Source organism: Pan troglodytes, chromosome 3 (assembly GCF_028858775.2).
Source record: "Pan troglodytes isolate AG18354 chromosome 3, NHGRI_mPanTro3-v2.0_pri, whole genome shotgun sequence".
Lineage (NCBI taxonomy): Eukaryota > Metazoa > Chordata > Mammalia > Primates > Hominidae > Pan > Pan troglodytes.
Window position 1 is genome coordinate 8,640,735 of NC_072401.2, and position 15,740 is coordinate 8,656,474.

General features: G+C 49.9%; 1 long non-coding RNA gene across 1 annotated transcript; it reads left to right on the forward strand.

The window, feature by feature from the left end:
• The first annotated feature begins 10,747 nt into the window (after nt 1-10,747).
• On the forward strand, nt 10,748-14,531 carry LOC134809822 (uncharacterized). The gene is made up of 4 exons (XR_010156380.1): nt 10,748-11,094; nt 12,526-12,601; nt 12,697-12,814; nt 14,285-14,531. It is a non-coding gene; the product is annotated as an uncharacterized LOC134809822 (long non-coding RNA).
• Nucleotides 14,532-15,740: the final 1,209 nt, after the last annotated feature.

Below are 15,740 nucleotides of genomic sequence, written 5' to 3' on the forward strand. Positions count from 1 at the left end.
CCAGCTGCTGGGCCGCCACCCACCCCTCCACGTGTCCCATGACGATGTAAACAGGGTGCTCACAAGGCCAGCACCCACCAGGAGGAGCCCCCTGCCCCAGGCTGGGTCCTCAGTGAACACCTGGAATCTCACAGGCACAGGTCCCCATGTCCCAACACCCCATGTGACAGAGACAGAAACTGAGGCCTGGAGAGGGCGAGGACCTGTTCCAGGTCACATGTGAGCCAGTGGCTGGGCTCCAGGTGACCAGCATCAGGCTCCCGTCTGTCCCTTCAGGCAGCCGTGGTGCAACTGCTGCAGGACAGACCTCCACTGCCCTGACGCGGGGCCCAGCCAGTGCCTCCAGGAGGGCAGACCCTGCCTCCCACTGCTCACCCGTGGGTCACACATCTTCCTTCCAGAGTCCCTGCCTGCTCCCTCTGGGTGAGTGGGTTCAGAATGGATGAGCACAGTTGGAAATTTCAGAATGGGTCAGAGTTGAAGGAGAAGGGGAGTGCCCGGGGCTGTCACCCACACCTGCTTCATTCCTACTGACCATTCCCTCTATCATGGGCCGAAGAATGGCCCCCAAAAGCATCCATGTCATGACGCTTGGAGCCCTGGAATGTCTTATATGGCAAAAGGGACTTAGCACATGTGATCAAGGCAGACTCTAAAGTGGGGACATGATCCTGATTGTAGGGTGGGCCTGATGTGACACAAGGGTACTTATAAGAGGGACACAGAAAGGGTCAGCAGAAGTTAGAAAGTGGGATGATGGAGTGACAGGTGGGGGCTCTGTGGGGAGTGGCTGAGAATGCAGAGGACTTCCAGAAGCTGGAAAGGCAAGGAAAGAAAGGAAATGGTCCCTTCAGAGCCCACAGAAGGAGCCACCCCACTGACTCCTTGACTTTAGCCCAGACGAACTGACTGTAGACTCTGGCTTCTAGGACTGTGAGAGAAGGAGCGTGTGCTGTGTTAGTCGGTGAGGTTCATGGTCATTTGTTAACAGCAGCCGCAGGAACTGCATCCGCTCTTCAAGCTGGCCTCCAACTTCACTCCCGCCGGGAAGCCCCACCCTGCCCACGCCAAGGGGCTGGGGACCCTTTAGAGCCCTCATGGTCTCTGGTTTCTGGCTTATTTCCTTGTTCCTCTGGATGTTGACTGCTCCTTGCTTCCCCATCCCCTAGAAACACTGGCTCCAGGAGCTCATGAACTTTGCTTAAACCACAGCCATGTCCCCAGAGCCAACCCCAGTGCCGGGGCAGAGCAGGTGCTCAGTGAATGGGTCTTAGTTTGAATGGGACTCGTGGGCTTGAAAGTTCATCTCAGCTCTATAACTCTGGGGCCTATGTTGCTGTGTCACTCCAAGCAAACCCCAAAATCCAATATCCAGGAAGGCCAGGATGTCAGGGATGGGAAGATGCAGGGACAAGAGGTGGGGGTGGGAGGAAAATGGCCCCACTCTCCTCATAGCTACTGATCCTCTGAGCCTCAGGATCCTCTCTGAAAGTGGAGGAGCAATCTTCACTCTGCAGATATCCCCTCCAAAGGAGCAGCCCACGTGCTGCCCTGCACGCATGCAGCCATCACTGAGCCCTGCAACCACACAGCCGCCACTGAGCCCCTGCACCCATGCAGCCACCACTGAGCCCCTGCACCCACACAGCCATCACTGAGCCCTGCACCCACGCAGCCATCACTGAGCCCTGCACCCACGCAGCCATCACTGAGCCCTGCACCCATGCAGCCACCACTGAGCCCCTCTCCCAGGACCTCTCTAGGCTCCAGGGACACCCCAGGCAGGAGAGCCTCCAAGGGGAAATCCCCTCTCCTCCTCACCTCGCCAGTTCCTTCCTCTGTCCCACTCCCTCCTCTCACTTCAGAAAAAGGGACCCCTCCTCCCTGGGCTCTGGGGCCACCCTCCATGGCTCCTTAGAGGAGAGGAGACCTGATCTCACCTCTCACCAACTGAGAGCTGCCCTCTCCCTGAGCTGCCCAAGTCCTCTCCTGTGATGTTTTATCATCACCCCACACAGTGGCCACAATCCGCACTCACCTTCCTGTCCCCAAAGAGCTCCCTTTTGCCTTCTGGGGTCCGGAGGAGAGTTCGGAGGTCGGCCATCTGCAAAACACTCCCTAACCCACTGTTCTCCTTTGACAACTGTTCACACTTTGCAGGGGACAGGCTCTGACACCTGAGCTCAGATCACCTTCTTGACCTGTGTCTGCCCAAAAATGCCAGGGAAGGAGGCGATCACCTCAAGAGGCAGGATGTCAGTGATCTTTGGGGACAGGGCTGCTGATGAGATGGGCTGAAGGGAGGTTCTGGGGAGTCAAGACTTGGGTGCTGGTCACCTGGGGTTTGCTTTTTGATAGTGCATTGGATTGTTAGGTTTCTCTGCAAATCCTCCCAGACCAGCAAGCCCGGCCCTTCAAACCCAGGCCAGGCAAACGTCAGAAGGATGTCCACAGCACACATGAGTATGTGAACTCACAGCTCACGTGTGTGCACACTCAGATGCTTGTATGCATGGCACAGCACTGTGAGTGTGCAAACACAGCTCACATGAGTACACACACTCAGATACATGTGCATGGCCTAGCACATATAAGTGTGTACACTTCCAACTCACATGAATTTGCACACACAGATGCATGTGTGCGTGCCACTGCACATGTGAGTATGTACACTCAGAGCTCACATGAGTTCATGCATGCGTGCATGGGCACAGCATACATGGGGTGGGTTTTCTGGGAGCTGACAGACATGTTTGAAACACTTTTATTTTTTCAAAATCATTTTTTACTGTCAAGTGTGGCACATATAACAATGTGCCACAAACCTAAACAGTCCAATGCACTATCAAAAAGCAAACCCCACATGACCAGCCCCCAAGTCCTGACTCCCCAGAACTTCCCTCCAGCCCATCCCATCAACAGCCCTCTTCCCAGAAAGGTCACTGATGTCCTGCCCCTTGAGGTGATCGCCTCCTTCACTTTATAATTTTGCCACCTAAGCATGCATTGCTAAGCACAGTTGCACGCTGCCTGCATTTTTCACATGAAATTACACTGATGTACTCACTTGCATCTGGCTTCTGCTCAACATTACATTTGTGAGATTCATCCATGTTGATGTGTGCAGCTGAAGGCTACCAATATCCACCATTGTATAGTATCTGCTCTGGGAACATGTGGCAATTCCTTTACCTGGTCTCCTGTTGATGGCCACTTTGGGGTGTTTCTAACTTGGGGCTATGGTGCATCATGACATAACATCCTCATAGCTGTGTCTTGTGACTTGTGGAAGCATCTCTGTTGGGCGTATTTCTAGGACTGAAGCTGCTGGGCCATATAGTATACATATATTCAGTTTTGGTAGAAATGCAAACTTTTCAAAGTAGTTTAACTACTTTGCACTCCCAACAGCAGTGTGTGAATTCCTGTTGCTCCACATCCTCACCAACACTTGATGTTGTCATTCTTGGATGTGAGACATTTTGTGGGCATGCAGCGGTAACTCATGGATTTCAATTTGCAATTCCATGATTCTTAATGAGGGAGGTCTGGCAACTTCTCAAGTACTGTATTTATTGGTAATTTAGATGTCCTCTCTGGAGCAGTACCTGTTTGAGTCTTGCCCATTATTCTCTTAAATTGCCTTTTTCTTACTGTGTGGCAGGAGTTCTTTTATATACTGTAGAAATGAACTCTTTATTTTATGTATATAAAATTCCTTCTCTTGTGGATATATCTGGAAAACATTATGCTAAGTGAAACAAGTAAGCCATACAAGGACAAATACTGCATGCTTCCTCTTATATGAGGCATCTAAAACAGTTAAAAGTATAGAAATAGACAATATAATGGTGGTTACCATGGGATGGGAAGAGAGAGATATGAGGAACTGCTGTTCAATGGTTATAAAATTACAGTTACACAAGATGAGTAAGTTCTAGTGACCTATTGTTCAACATGGTTTCTATAGTCAGCTATATGGTATTATATACTTAAAATTTTGTTAAGAGGGAAGATTTATCTTCTGTTCTGTGGGAGAGTTTGTATAAGTTTGGCATTCTTTCTCTCTTAAATGGCAATAGAATTGACATCTGTTCTTGGAGTCTTGTTTGTGGAATGGTTTAAATTATGGATTTAATTGTTTGAATAGTTATAGGACTGTTTAGATTTTCCATTTCTTCTTGTGTCTGTTTAGGTAAGTTGTATTTCTCTGAGAATGTGTTCATTTCATCTAAAATGTCAAATGTAGGCTGGATGCAATGGCTCACATCTGTAATTTCAGCACTTTGGGAGGCCGAGGTGGGCGGATCACAAGGTCAGGAGATCGAGACCATCCTGGCTAACACAGTGAAACCCTGTCTCTCCTAAAAATACAAAAAAATTAGCTGGGCATGGTGGCAGGTGCCTGTAGTCTCAGCTACTTGGGAGGCTGAGGCAGGAGAATGGTGTGAACCCGGGAGGTGGAGCTTGCAGTGAGCCGAGATCACGCCACTGCACTCCAGCCTGGGCGACAGAGCGAGACTCCACCTCAAAAAAAAAAAAAAAAGTCAAATATATCAACATAAAGTTGTTTATAATTTCCTCTTTTTATTTCTTTGATGTCTTCAGTTTCTCCAATTACGTCTCTATTTTCATTTTTGACTTTGCTATTTGTTCTCTCTCTCAAGCTTTATCAGGAGGTTAAATTTTATTACTCTTTAAAGAACCAAATTTGGCTGTGTTGATCCTTTTCATTGTATATTTGCTTTCTATTTCATTAACTGCTGCTCTTACCCTTATTATTTCTTGTCTTCTACTTTCTACCTTGGGTTTAATTTGCCTCTCAAGAAGAACTTTAATACATATGCTGAAAGTATAAACTACCCTCTAGCACAGCTTCAGCCGTATCACTCATTGGGTTTTTCTGAACTTCTACTCGACAAATGTTGCCCTCCTAGGTTGTTCCAGAATCAATATCATATTATGTTTAGAGCACAGAATCTGGAACCACACAATCTGCATTTGAATTTCAGCTCTGAAACTTTCTAGCTATGTGGCCATTGCCAATTTAGTTAATTTCTCTTTCCTCAGTTTTCTCATCTGTGAAATGGAGATCATTATCATTCTCCCTTGCAGAGTGAATGATTAAACAGTATAGATACCCACTCAAAATATGCTGTTAGCTATTACCATTTTATTACTCTGCGTTTTCTACCTCTTCGTCTTTGGCTATATAAATTCAGAAAGATTACCTTGACTTTTCCTTCTATTTTATTTTTTTCATGTACTCCTTCTTATTCTCAGATTGCTTCTTTCTTTCTAGTAGCCTATTCTCGTTTTATGGATGCAAAATCTGAAATCTCTCTGGGGATAGTAATTCATATGTTTTTAATACAACTTGTTAGAAAGCACAGTGGGCTCTGTTTTCTCTACAGCTCTTGTCCACCCCAGACTGCCTCCTGGCCACTGGTCTTACTCTAGGGTCTGCTGGTCCTGTGTGTCTGTTTGAACATATGGCTGGAGGACCTGGCGGATTCAGCTAAGCACCTGTGTGGGTTTTCTTGGACATCTCCAGTCTCTGTCCTGAAAGAGAAGCTGGCCTTGACCTGTGGGTGCTGGGCAGGTGTGTCTACCAGCAGGCTTCACTTGAGGGGGCACCGAGGGGAGAGGGCAGGGATGCTGCCTTCCAATCCCCGATGAGGAGCACCTTCGTTTGGAATACCGACCCCTGCCTTGAGACCTGGCATCTCCAGAATTGCTGGAGAGCTTCTTGCCACCACCCAATTCAGCTCATCTGCAAACAAGTCTCAAATCCGCCTGTGGGTTTTCTTTCCCTCTTCCCAGTCCATGCTCCAAACCTGTAAACCCCAGGAGGCCCTCCTGTGGTGCTGGTCTCCCGGCACCTCTAGAGCCTTCTTTCCCTGGTCCTTCAGCAGTGGCTCCTGCACTCTCAGCTGAGATGCATTTTACAGAAATTGTCAGAATCTTCAGTTGGTGCAAGCCCCCGTTCAGAGCCAAACCCTGGCTCTGGCAAGTTTGGCAATCTCTCTGAGCCTTAGTTTCCCTATCTGTAAAATGGAGTCTTTAATATGCATCTCACAGAGTTGTTACAACAGTTACCTGATCCTCCTCCCCTCTGGCCTGATGCATGTCTTGGTGAAACTAGAAAAAGCCTCCTGTTCCCCAAGACACCTTCCTGCCATTGCTGAGGAGATTGCAGTGGCGGATGTACAGCACGCTCTGACCTTGAACGTGAATGGCACGGTCTAGGGAGGACCTCCTGGATGTGATGGACATGGACATGTCTGAGGACCCAGCCACAGCAGGCACTGCAGAGCTGCTGTCCCCACTCCTGCTTCAGGAGGGAAACCGTTTCCAAACAGACCCGTTCTGCTCCTCCACTCTCCCCTGGCTGACGGCATTCCCGGGGACTCCTGGCCCTTAAGCAAGGGTGCAGGGGACACCACGCTCCATGTTTGGTTGGCCACACCTGAGTCACTGGGTGGCAGAGTGTAGGCATGGCAGGTTCCCGCCACACACGTGCAGACAGAATGTGCCCCTGCAGGGCCTCCTCGCCACCCGCAAGGCTGGGCTCTGTGCCAGCGCCTGGCAATGTGAGAAGCTCAGGAAGCTGGGGGCAACTCCAGCCAAGAGTGGCCAGCAAGGCCCCCTTTGTGTATTTTCACGTTCACTGAAATGAAGCAAAGCCTGCTTTTAGAGAGTTCGTGACCCGAAACGTGATTGCAAGGTTACCGAGTCTTTCCAAACATTTCCCTTTGCGTCTGTGCTGTGGCTCCGCCTTCCCTCCAGTTCAGCCCTGCTCCGATGCTGACTCAGAGACCAAGGAATGCTCCTTGCTGTGTGTGCCCCCACCCTCTCCCACCTCCAGACGCGGCCTTCCTCACCCTGCCTCAGGCCCACCGGAGACCCGGAGACAGTGAGGGGCTTGAGACACTTTGGGTAAATTTCTTCCTCGGCTCAGCTTCATGGGCCGGCTAATTTGAGAGTCCCCTCCACAGTCAGTGCCCAGGATTCATGCATCCCCAGCCAGGCCTCATCCGGCCCAGGCACCTGCCCAGCTCCTTCTCCTCATGCCTGGCTTCCTTCTGTCATTCCAGGACCAGGCCCCCCTGTGACCAGAACTCCTGCGACTACGCCCTGCTGTAGCCAGCACCTCTGCAACCAGGACACCTGTGACGGCCCCCTCCCTGCAACCAGGCCTCCTGCAATGCCCCACCCTGCAACCAGGCCCCCCTGGGACGAGGCCTCCCACCCCCGGCCGTGACCAGGCCCCCTGAATTCATCTCAGCCCCTTCGCCATCTCTCCTCCTGCCCACCATCGGCTTACCCTGCAGGCTGTATCACCACCCGGGACCCTCTTCCTCCTTAGGCTCAACAGTAATGCTAGTCTTGTTGTGGGCCGACAGGTGTGCAGAATAAATGTTGTGGAATCTTGGGTAAAGAAGACCTGGCGGGAGCTGAGAGCCAGGCACACACGTGTGAGCATTTGTCTAGCGTGTGAGCACGCTGTCTAGGGCCAGGGCCCCAAGCCGGGCCTGAATCAAGTATTCAGGTGTGAGTGGTTTGTTGCGAGGTGATCCCTGGAAGCCCTAGTGGGACAGCAGGGAAGCGAGACAGGGAGGGAAAGGAGCCCATGTGCCTTCTTCAGACTGCCCTGGTGGGTGCCCAGGCACCATCCTTCTGTGACCTCTGCGGTGGTGTGTGGGACACACGGCAGCCTCGCCCACCAAGGGGAGAGGGAGCTGGGTGTTCCTCCTCCACTCCTGTCGTCCCTGGCCGAGGGCTGCTCTAGAAGACGTGGCCGGCCCGGCCCCTCCAGCAGGCCCTGGGTGAGCGCAGAGGGGAGGACTCAGGCAAAGAGCTACCGGCACTTACAATAAGACACGGTCAGCAGGATGGGGTGATGGGGGGCGTGGAAACCCCACAGGCAGCATCTGCGGCACAGGACACACCTGTGGGGATGCACACCTGAGATGCTTCAGTGCATTAGGTGTTGTGCAGCCCTCAGAGCCCACGGTTTAACCTCTTTTTGCCTTGTTTATATTCTAGATAGGAACATTTTAAGATCATGAAATATTTCAAACACATAACAAATAGAAAACGTAGTTAACCTATGAATCTATCATCTGGCCTGTCACACTGTTGCATTCTGATAATGAAATATCTAAAATACACCACAGCCTCGGTTCTGATTTCTGTCACCTGCCATTGGTTCTGCCAGCGGGTTCTATTGTGGTGGGGTCAGAAGCATGCCAAAATATAACTGTCAGCCTTGTAGGCAAATGGTCTTTTCTCTCCAGTGGCTTTTACAATTCTCTCATTAGGCCAGCACAGTGGCTCACGCCTATAATCCCAGCACTTTGGGAGGCCGAGGCGGGAGGATCACCTGAGCCCAGGAGTTGGAGACCAGTCTGGATAATATAGGGAGATCTCGTCTCTACAAAAAGATTTAAAAATTAGGCATGAGCCTGTAGTCCCAGTTACTCAGGAGGCTGAGGTGGGAGGATCCCTTGAGCCCAGAAGACAGAGGTTGCAGTGAGCTGTGATTGCACCACTGCACTCCAGCCAGGGCAAGAGAGCGAGACCCTGTCTCAAAAAAAAAAAAAAAGATTCTCTGTCTTCGGTGTTTCAGCTTTGTCACAATGTGATTATTTATGGCTTTCATTTGTTCTGAAAAATGGTTATTGTCCTTTTAATATGACTTATCCTCATGTTAAATACATCGTAGTACATACATGTAACAGACCCCAATGTTACATACACATGAGAGACCTCATCCTCCTCAGAAGGGATTCCCCAGGCCAGCCAATTCTCCGGGGCAGATGTCTGCAAACTGCAGCCTGCAGACCACATCCAGCACACAGCCTGTTTTTATATGGCCCAGAAGATAAGACTGGTTTCTATATGTTTAAAAGGTTGTTAAAAGAAGGAGGAGGAGGAATATATATATATAGCTTGCCACAAACTTTAAAAGTGAAAAAAGATTACCCCTGGGGCACACCGGTACGGGCTTTTTGTAGAAAACACAAGGAGATAAATGTGTTTTGTCCCTAGTCTGTGTGGCAATGAAGTCTGGTTTTGTTTTGTTTTTTCATGTCAATAGAAATGATCGCTTGTGGAACTCTGAGTGTTCACCAGATACCATGCTAAGGGCTTGAAAGGCTTGAGTTTTGGTTCTACATTCACGGTAACCCTGGGATAACAGCAGTGTCTGCATCCTAACAAAGTGAACGCTCAGACAGCTCAGGTAGCTTGTCCATACCAGCGTGTCTAAAACATGGCAGAGGCCTGGTGCGGTGGCTCACATCTGTAATCCCAGCAATTTGGGAGGCCAAAGCAGGATTGCTTGAGTCCAGGAGTTGAAGACCAGCCTGAGAAAAATAGGGAAACCCCATCTCTATAAAAAATCAAAAAGTTAGCTGGCATGGTAGCACATGCCTGTGGTCCAGCTACTTGGGAGGTTGAGATGGGAGGATTGCTTGAGCCCAGGAGGTCGAGGCTGCAGTGAGCCAAGATCGCGCCACTACACTCCAGCCTGAGCGACAGAGCCAGACCTTGTCTCAAAATAAACTGAAGTAAAATGTGGCAGTGTGTGAATTGCAATCCGTGCCACTCTGACCATGGGATCTAAGACTCTGATCACCACACTACACAGCTCACTGCCCCTCCCCTTAGACCTCGGTTTCCTTCCCTATAGAAAGAAAAGCTTCGTTGATCCTTCCAAGTCGGCATCAGACCTTTCCAGAGGGAGTTGCCTGGTCTGGGCTTGAAGGCTAACAGAGATGGTCACACACAGTCCCTGGCCTCGGGGGATCTCCGTCTGGCAGAGAAAGCATCTTAGTGTGATCACTGCTCTGAGAGACGAAGCATCCAATCCAATCCAGCAGACAGGGTGTGCTTCCTGGAGGAGGTGACATTTGAGCTGGGCTTTGGGGATGAATAAGAGGAGGATGAACTGCAAGACAGAGGAACAATGTCATGGAGAAATTAAGCTCATAGTCTTTGGGTTCAACAGATTTGAATTCAAATTCCAAACCACCTACTTACCAACTAGTAGGACAAATTACTTACCCCTTTTGAGCCTCAATACTGTCATCCATGAAATGGAATAATAAATTATCCATCTCATGGGTGGTTATGCGGGGACAATGCCTAAAATGTAGGTGTTCAGTGCAGTATCTGCACATGGTGAGCTCATGATAAGTAACTTGGGCCTATGATAAGTTGTGTATTGCTAAGATGGTCCAAAAAGTCTTCCCAGTCCTTAGATCCAGTGGCTTTCAACTTAGTATTAATTACAATAACAAACTATCTTGAGCGTACTCACTGTAGCAAGTAGGATCTCTGCTTCCTCTCTGAGGTCAGCCTGCTCACACACGCCTGGCACCATGGCCTGCCCCAGGAGGAAGCTGCCTTTTTATGAGATGAACTGCAGTGCCTTTCTGCATGCATTTTTATGCTGTATTTGGTAGGAAGCACTGATGCGCCCAGGTCATCCAAGGGCTGTGTCGTGATCTGGCCTCTGTCCACTGGAAGTCAAAGCCTCTGCCAGAAGTCCATGTCATCCACAAGGAGAGCAATTTTCTTCTATTTTGGTGTAGCGAAGAGGGCCTGTTCATGGAAGGGATCCAAGTTGGCCACTATCTTGACAATGTGTTTGATTTTAATGCTCAATTACATCTAAAAATAGGTCTGGGAGAGGTGACTGCCGAGGCGGCCATCCTGCTTGGCCAGCTGAAGGTTTGAGACTCAGGATGGGGTCATGGCTGAGACTATGAGGGCTGCTCGTGCATGACCCTGCCTGCTGGCCTCCATGGGCCCACTATCTGAATGTGGTTCCCCTTCTCTGCAGGACCAGGTGCCATCTCCTCTGGGAAGCTTTCCCTGCCCATCCACAGGGTATGCCTCCTTGTTCCTCTCCTGCCATCAGTTTACGTGCCTGTCTCCATCAACAGACCAGGAGCTCCTGAGGACAGGGACTGAGTCTGTCTGATTCATCTCTGCATTCCTAGCACTTACCTTGGTGCTTAGTGAAAGCTCGAACCTGCCTGGGTTCCCACCTTGTCTCTGCTACCCCCAGCTCTGTGAACTCAGGCAAGCTTCTCTCCCTCTCTGGGCCTTGGCTTCTATGCATAGGAAGCAGAACAGCCATCCCTCCTCATGGGGGTGGTAGTGAGCCTCAGAATTTCCAGACATCCCCTTCCTTGCTGCCCCTGGACTCCTGTGCTCACATGAGCAGCTCTTTCACCTGGTGCAACCTGTACATGGGACTCAACAATAGTGGTGCACACCTCAAAGGGGTTCTGTTAGGATGAAATGGGATAATTTTGGCAAAGTTAAACTAAAACTAAAACTTCCCTCCCCAATATTAGCAACTATTGGCATTGTATGGGTCCATTCTCACACTGCTATGAAGAAATACCTGAGACTGGGTAATTTATAAAGAAAAGAGGTTTAATTGATTCACAGTTCTGCATGGCTGGGGAGGCCTCAAGGAACTTACAGTCATGGCAGAAGGCACCTCTTCACATGGCAGCAGTAGAGAGAATGAGAGCAAGCAGGGGAAATGCCAGATGCTTATAAAACCATAAGATCTCAGGAGACTCCCTCATTATCAAGAGAACAGCATGGGAGAAACCACCCCCATGATTCAATTACCTCCACCTGGTCCCACCCTTGACACATGGGGATTATGGGGATTATAATTCAAGGTGAGATCTGGATGAGGACACAGAGCCACACCATATCAGGCATCATCACTATCACCATCATCATCGCCATCATCAAAACCAGCATCGTCACCATCACCACCAGCATCACCATAACCCACATCCTCATCATTACCACCATCAACACCGTCATCATCACCATTACCCTCGTCATCACCATCCTCATCATTATCATCATCACCATCACCACCATTACCATCACCACCATCACCCTCATCCTCATTATTAGCACCATCAACACCATCATCATCACCATTACTGTCATCATCACCATCACTATCATCAGCAGCATCATTATCATTATCATCGTCACCATTACCACCATCACCATCATGATCAACATTACCCTCATCCTCATCATTACCACCATCAACACCATCATCACCATCACCATCATCAACACCATCATCATCATCACCATCACCCTTATCTTCATCATTGTCACAATTACTGCCATCACCATCACCACTATCTTCACCATCACCATCATCATCATCACCACCATCAACATCAGTGTTTCTCAAGAAGAATCCACTTGCATAAATATATAAGAGAGAAATATTAACTTTACTGAAAATTTCCTGGGGTACAAGGGAAGGAAGGCATATCTCAGCCTCTCAGCAAATGACATGAAGATTTTTCAAGATCCCCACAGTAGGATTTGCTCCCCTTGGAACCCTAGTCATCACTGGAGGGCTATTTTCCCCTCCAACCTGTCCCACCTGCTCTTTCACTTTCCTCTCTTCCCCTCCCAGTTCTCCCTGAGTAACACTGAGTCCCTTGAACTGTTTTGCAGAGTCATTTTTCTCTCCCTGAGTGGCACCGGGCTCAGCAGACACTCTGGCCATGAAGGCATCTTCTGACTCAAGCAGGTCTAGATGTCTACCCCCAAGGAATCCCAGAACAGTTGATCTCGTCCTTTTTATTTTTTTATTTTTTGAGATGGAGTTTTGCTCTTGTTGCCCAGGCTGGAGTGCAATGGCGCAATCTCGGCTCACTGCAACCTCTGCCTTCCAGGTTCAAGCAATTCTCCTGCCTCAGCCTCCCGAGTAGCTGGGATTATAGGCATGCACCACCACGCCCAGGTAATTTTGTGTTTTTAGTAGAGACGGGGTTTCTCCATGTTGAGGATGGTCTCGAACTCCTGACCTCAGGAGTTCGCCCACCTCGGCCTCCCAAAGTGCTGGGATTACAGGCATGAGTCACCAGCGCAGTCGATCTCTTCTATAACGTTTGTTCCATGGTGTTCTGTAGAATGTGTATCTGGCCTTGTGCTAAGCCCTGGTGCACTGCATCTTATCCAGTCTTTCCAGGAGAAACTGTAGCTTAGAGATGTTGGAGAACTTACTCTTGCAGCACAACCCATAAGTGGTGGTTTCAGGAAGAAGATGCTTGGCACAGCACCGGCCAGGGAATTGCCCAAGTGTCAGCTGTTATGTCATCCGTGCCACTAGTTCAGTGAAACTAACATGAGACCTGGGACTAGCTGTGTGGCCTTGGAAGAGTGATCTCTTTCTAAGCCTCAGTTTCCTCACCTGTAAAAGAAGGATGATAACAGCTACCCCTGGGGTTTTGGAAGGTTATGGAGCAGTGGGTGGTAGATGAACCTGAGAGCAACAGCGTAACTGAAGCACACCCTGAGAATGACCCCATGGTCTGAGAAGAATATATGTTCAGAGTTGTGAGCTAAGGAACCTGGGAGTGGCCAACCCAGAGATTCATTCCTTATCTGAGGAACATCTGAGCTCCTGGCCTCATCCTACGGAATGCAGGCCGTACAGGGGATTGAGACCCTGTGTTTTGGGTTATGTGAACGTTGCCAGGTGGATGGAGGTTGTTGGGGGAGGCGCCAAGGAAAAGTGCTACATAAACCACATGCTTTTTGCAAGCAGTTGAGGTTCTCCTGTCCATCCAGCCACCACTGGTCCATCCCTGTAAGCTTCCGTCTAATGAAGCCCTAGGTCTCGGTGCTGTCTCTGGGTCTCTTCTTCAGCCTCTTGAATCTGGTGCCATCCCTATTGAAATCAATAGGGCCTGACAGGCAGGCTGAAGACTGTGTGCAGGAAGGTCCTCTGAAAAAAGGGGTTCCAACAGGGTTTTTCAATAAAGGTCCCAGGGTAGTCACAGCCATGCAGTCCAGGGGGCAGTGGGTCTTGGCCACCGAGTGCAGTGGGGCAGGCCTGGAAGTGGCCTGAGGCAAACCCTGCCCCATAGTGTGCCACACACATGGAAAAGGACACCCAACCCAGTCAAAGCCTCCTCTCTTTTGGGAAGACAGTTGCTGTGCCTCCAGAGGGACACACGTTTGGATGAAGGTGGCTGTCCTGCCCAGCTTCTTCTCTGGTTCTCTTTGAATCAGGAACAGCTGAGGACCTAGGGTGGCTCAGCCGATGAGGGCACTCAAGTGGTTCCCACCAGACACAATGGTGTGCATCACTTCCCCTCTCCAAGTTCAATGTCATCATATTGGTAGCTTGAAATTGGCTATAGTGAGAGCATTTACACCATGGAAATTGGCAGACACAGTCTGTATTTTGTTCTTTTGTTTTTTTCAGAGCCAACTACTAAGCCTGTAGCAGCCTCCCAAACTGTCCAGTTTTGTTCAGATGCACCTCCAGAAACACAGGGGTCCAAAATGCCTCTTCCCAGACACCCTGAGGAGTAGAACAGTGCCAGCAGGCTCCAGGGATGAGGGACTAGCTACCACATTCCCTTTCCCAAGCCTCAGTTTCCCCACCTGTAAGATGAGGGATATGGGCTCTGACTTTCTGAGTTTGGAAAATAAAGTGCTCCCCAAACTGGGCTGCTTTCTCTGCCTCAATTTTTCTTACTGGAGAGTCAAAGGCCCTGAATTACTTTCATCTAAGGGATGCTTAGGCATGGGCACACAGGACACTCACACCTTGCTGGTGGCCACACCCTCCCGCTGACCCTGCAGGACAGTTTGGCTCTGTCCGTCTATTCAAAAGGTAAATGCTCATCCGCTTTGACCCAGCAATTCCGCTCCTAGAAGCTCATTCCAGAGAATCACATACATGTATGTGCCAAGAAGCACTTGCTCATGGGGATGTCCATCCACTCAGCTGCTAACAAGCCCTCACTTGGCCAAGCTCAAATTCTATTGTGGGGGAGGGTAACCTTGAGTGGCCTTAGAAAAACAAATTGTCGCTTCCCCAGCTCCTGCCTCTGTGAGTCACCCCCCCAAGTGCTCTGCCTGCAGCCACTTGCCCTTGCAGGAAGACCCTTGGGCAGGCCCCACCATGGCTCCACTCTGGAATGCTGGGCACTTTGCCCCACTATGCTCTACAAAGGCATCCCTTCCTTCTGGGCAGTTGAGCAGTCTCTCTATACCCCTCACCTGGCTTTCAGGCTGCATGCTCCTCTTTACCAACCTGTGGGTGGAAACACCCAGTCTTCTCCAAAACACCCTCACTCCAGTCTCTCAGCCATTTTTAGCAAACTGATGATGGGCCAAGGTTGATACACCTAGCACCCCTTAGTCTCCCCTTGATCCCTCCTTCGGAGAGGTTCTGGCTCCCTCTTCAGAAGGCGTGGGCACCCAGTATCTTTGCTCTCGGCACAAATTCTGGGCAGAGAGAGACCCATCTAACACGCCCATTACCATAGTGATGCCACGTTGACCACTCACCATGTGGAAGGCATTGTGCTGAGCACTTGATGTCCATGATGTCATCAAATCCTCAGGTGACCCTGTAACCTCATTTGTGGTCCACTTTTGCAGATGAGGAGATGTGCTCAGAGAGGTTAAGGGATGTGCCCAGGATGCACAGCTGGAAGGTGGCAGAACTGAATGTGAGACTGGGCTTATCTGATTCCAAAGCCCAAGCTGTGCATACCACGCACGCTGCCTGTAAACACACCCCGCACCTCCAGCCTCTGCCTTCACTTGTTTTTCAAGTGACTAAGGGTCCTACTTTTGAGTCAGGATCTCTGAGCCGCAACTAGCATTTGGGACAGGCTTAAGTTCAGGGCTTGGCAGTTACAGTCTGC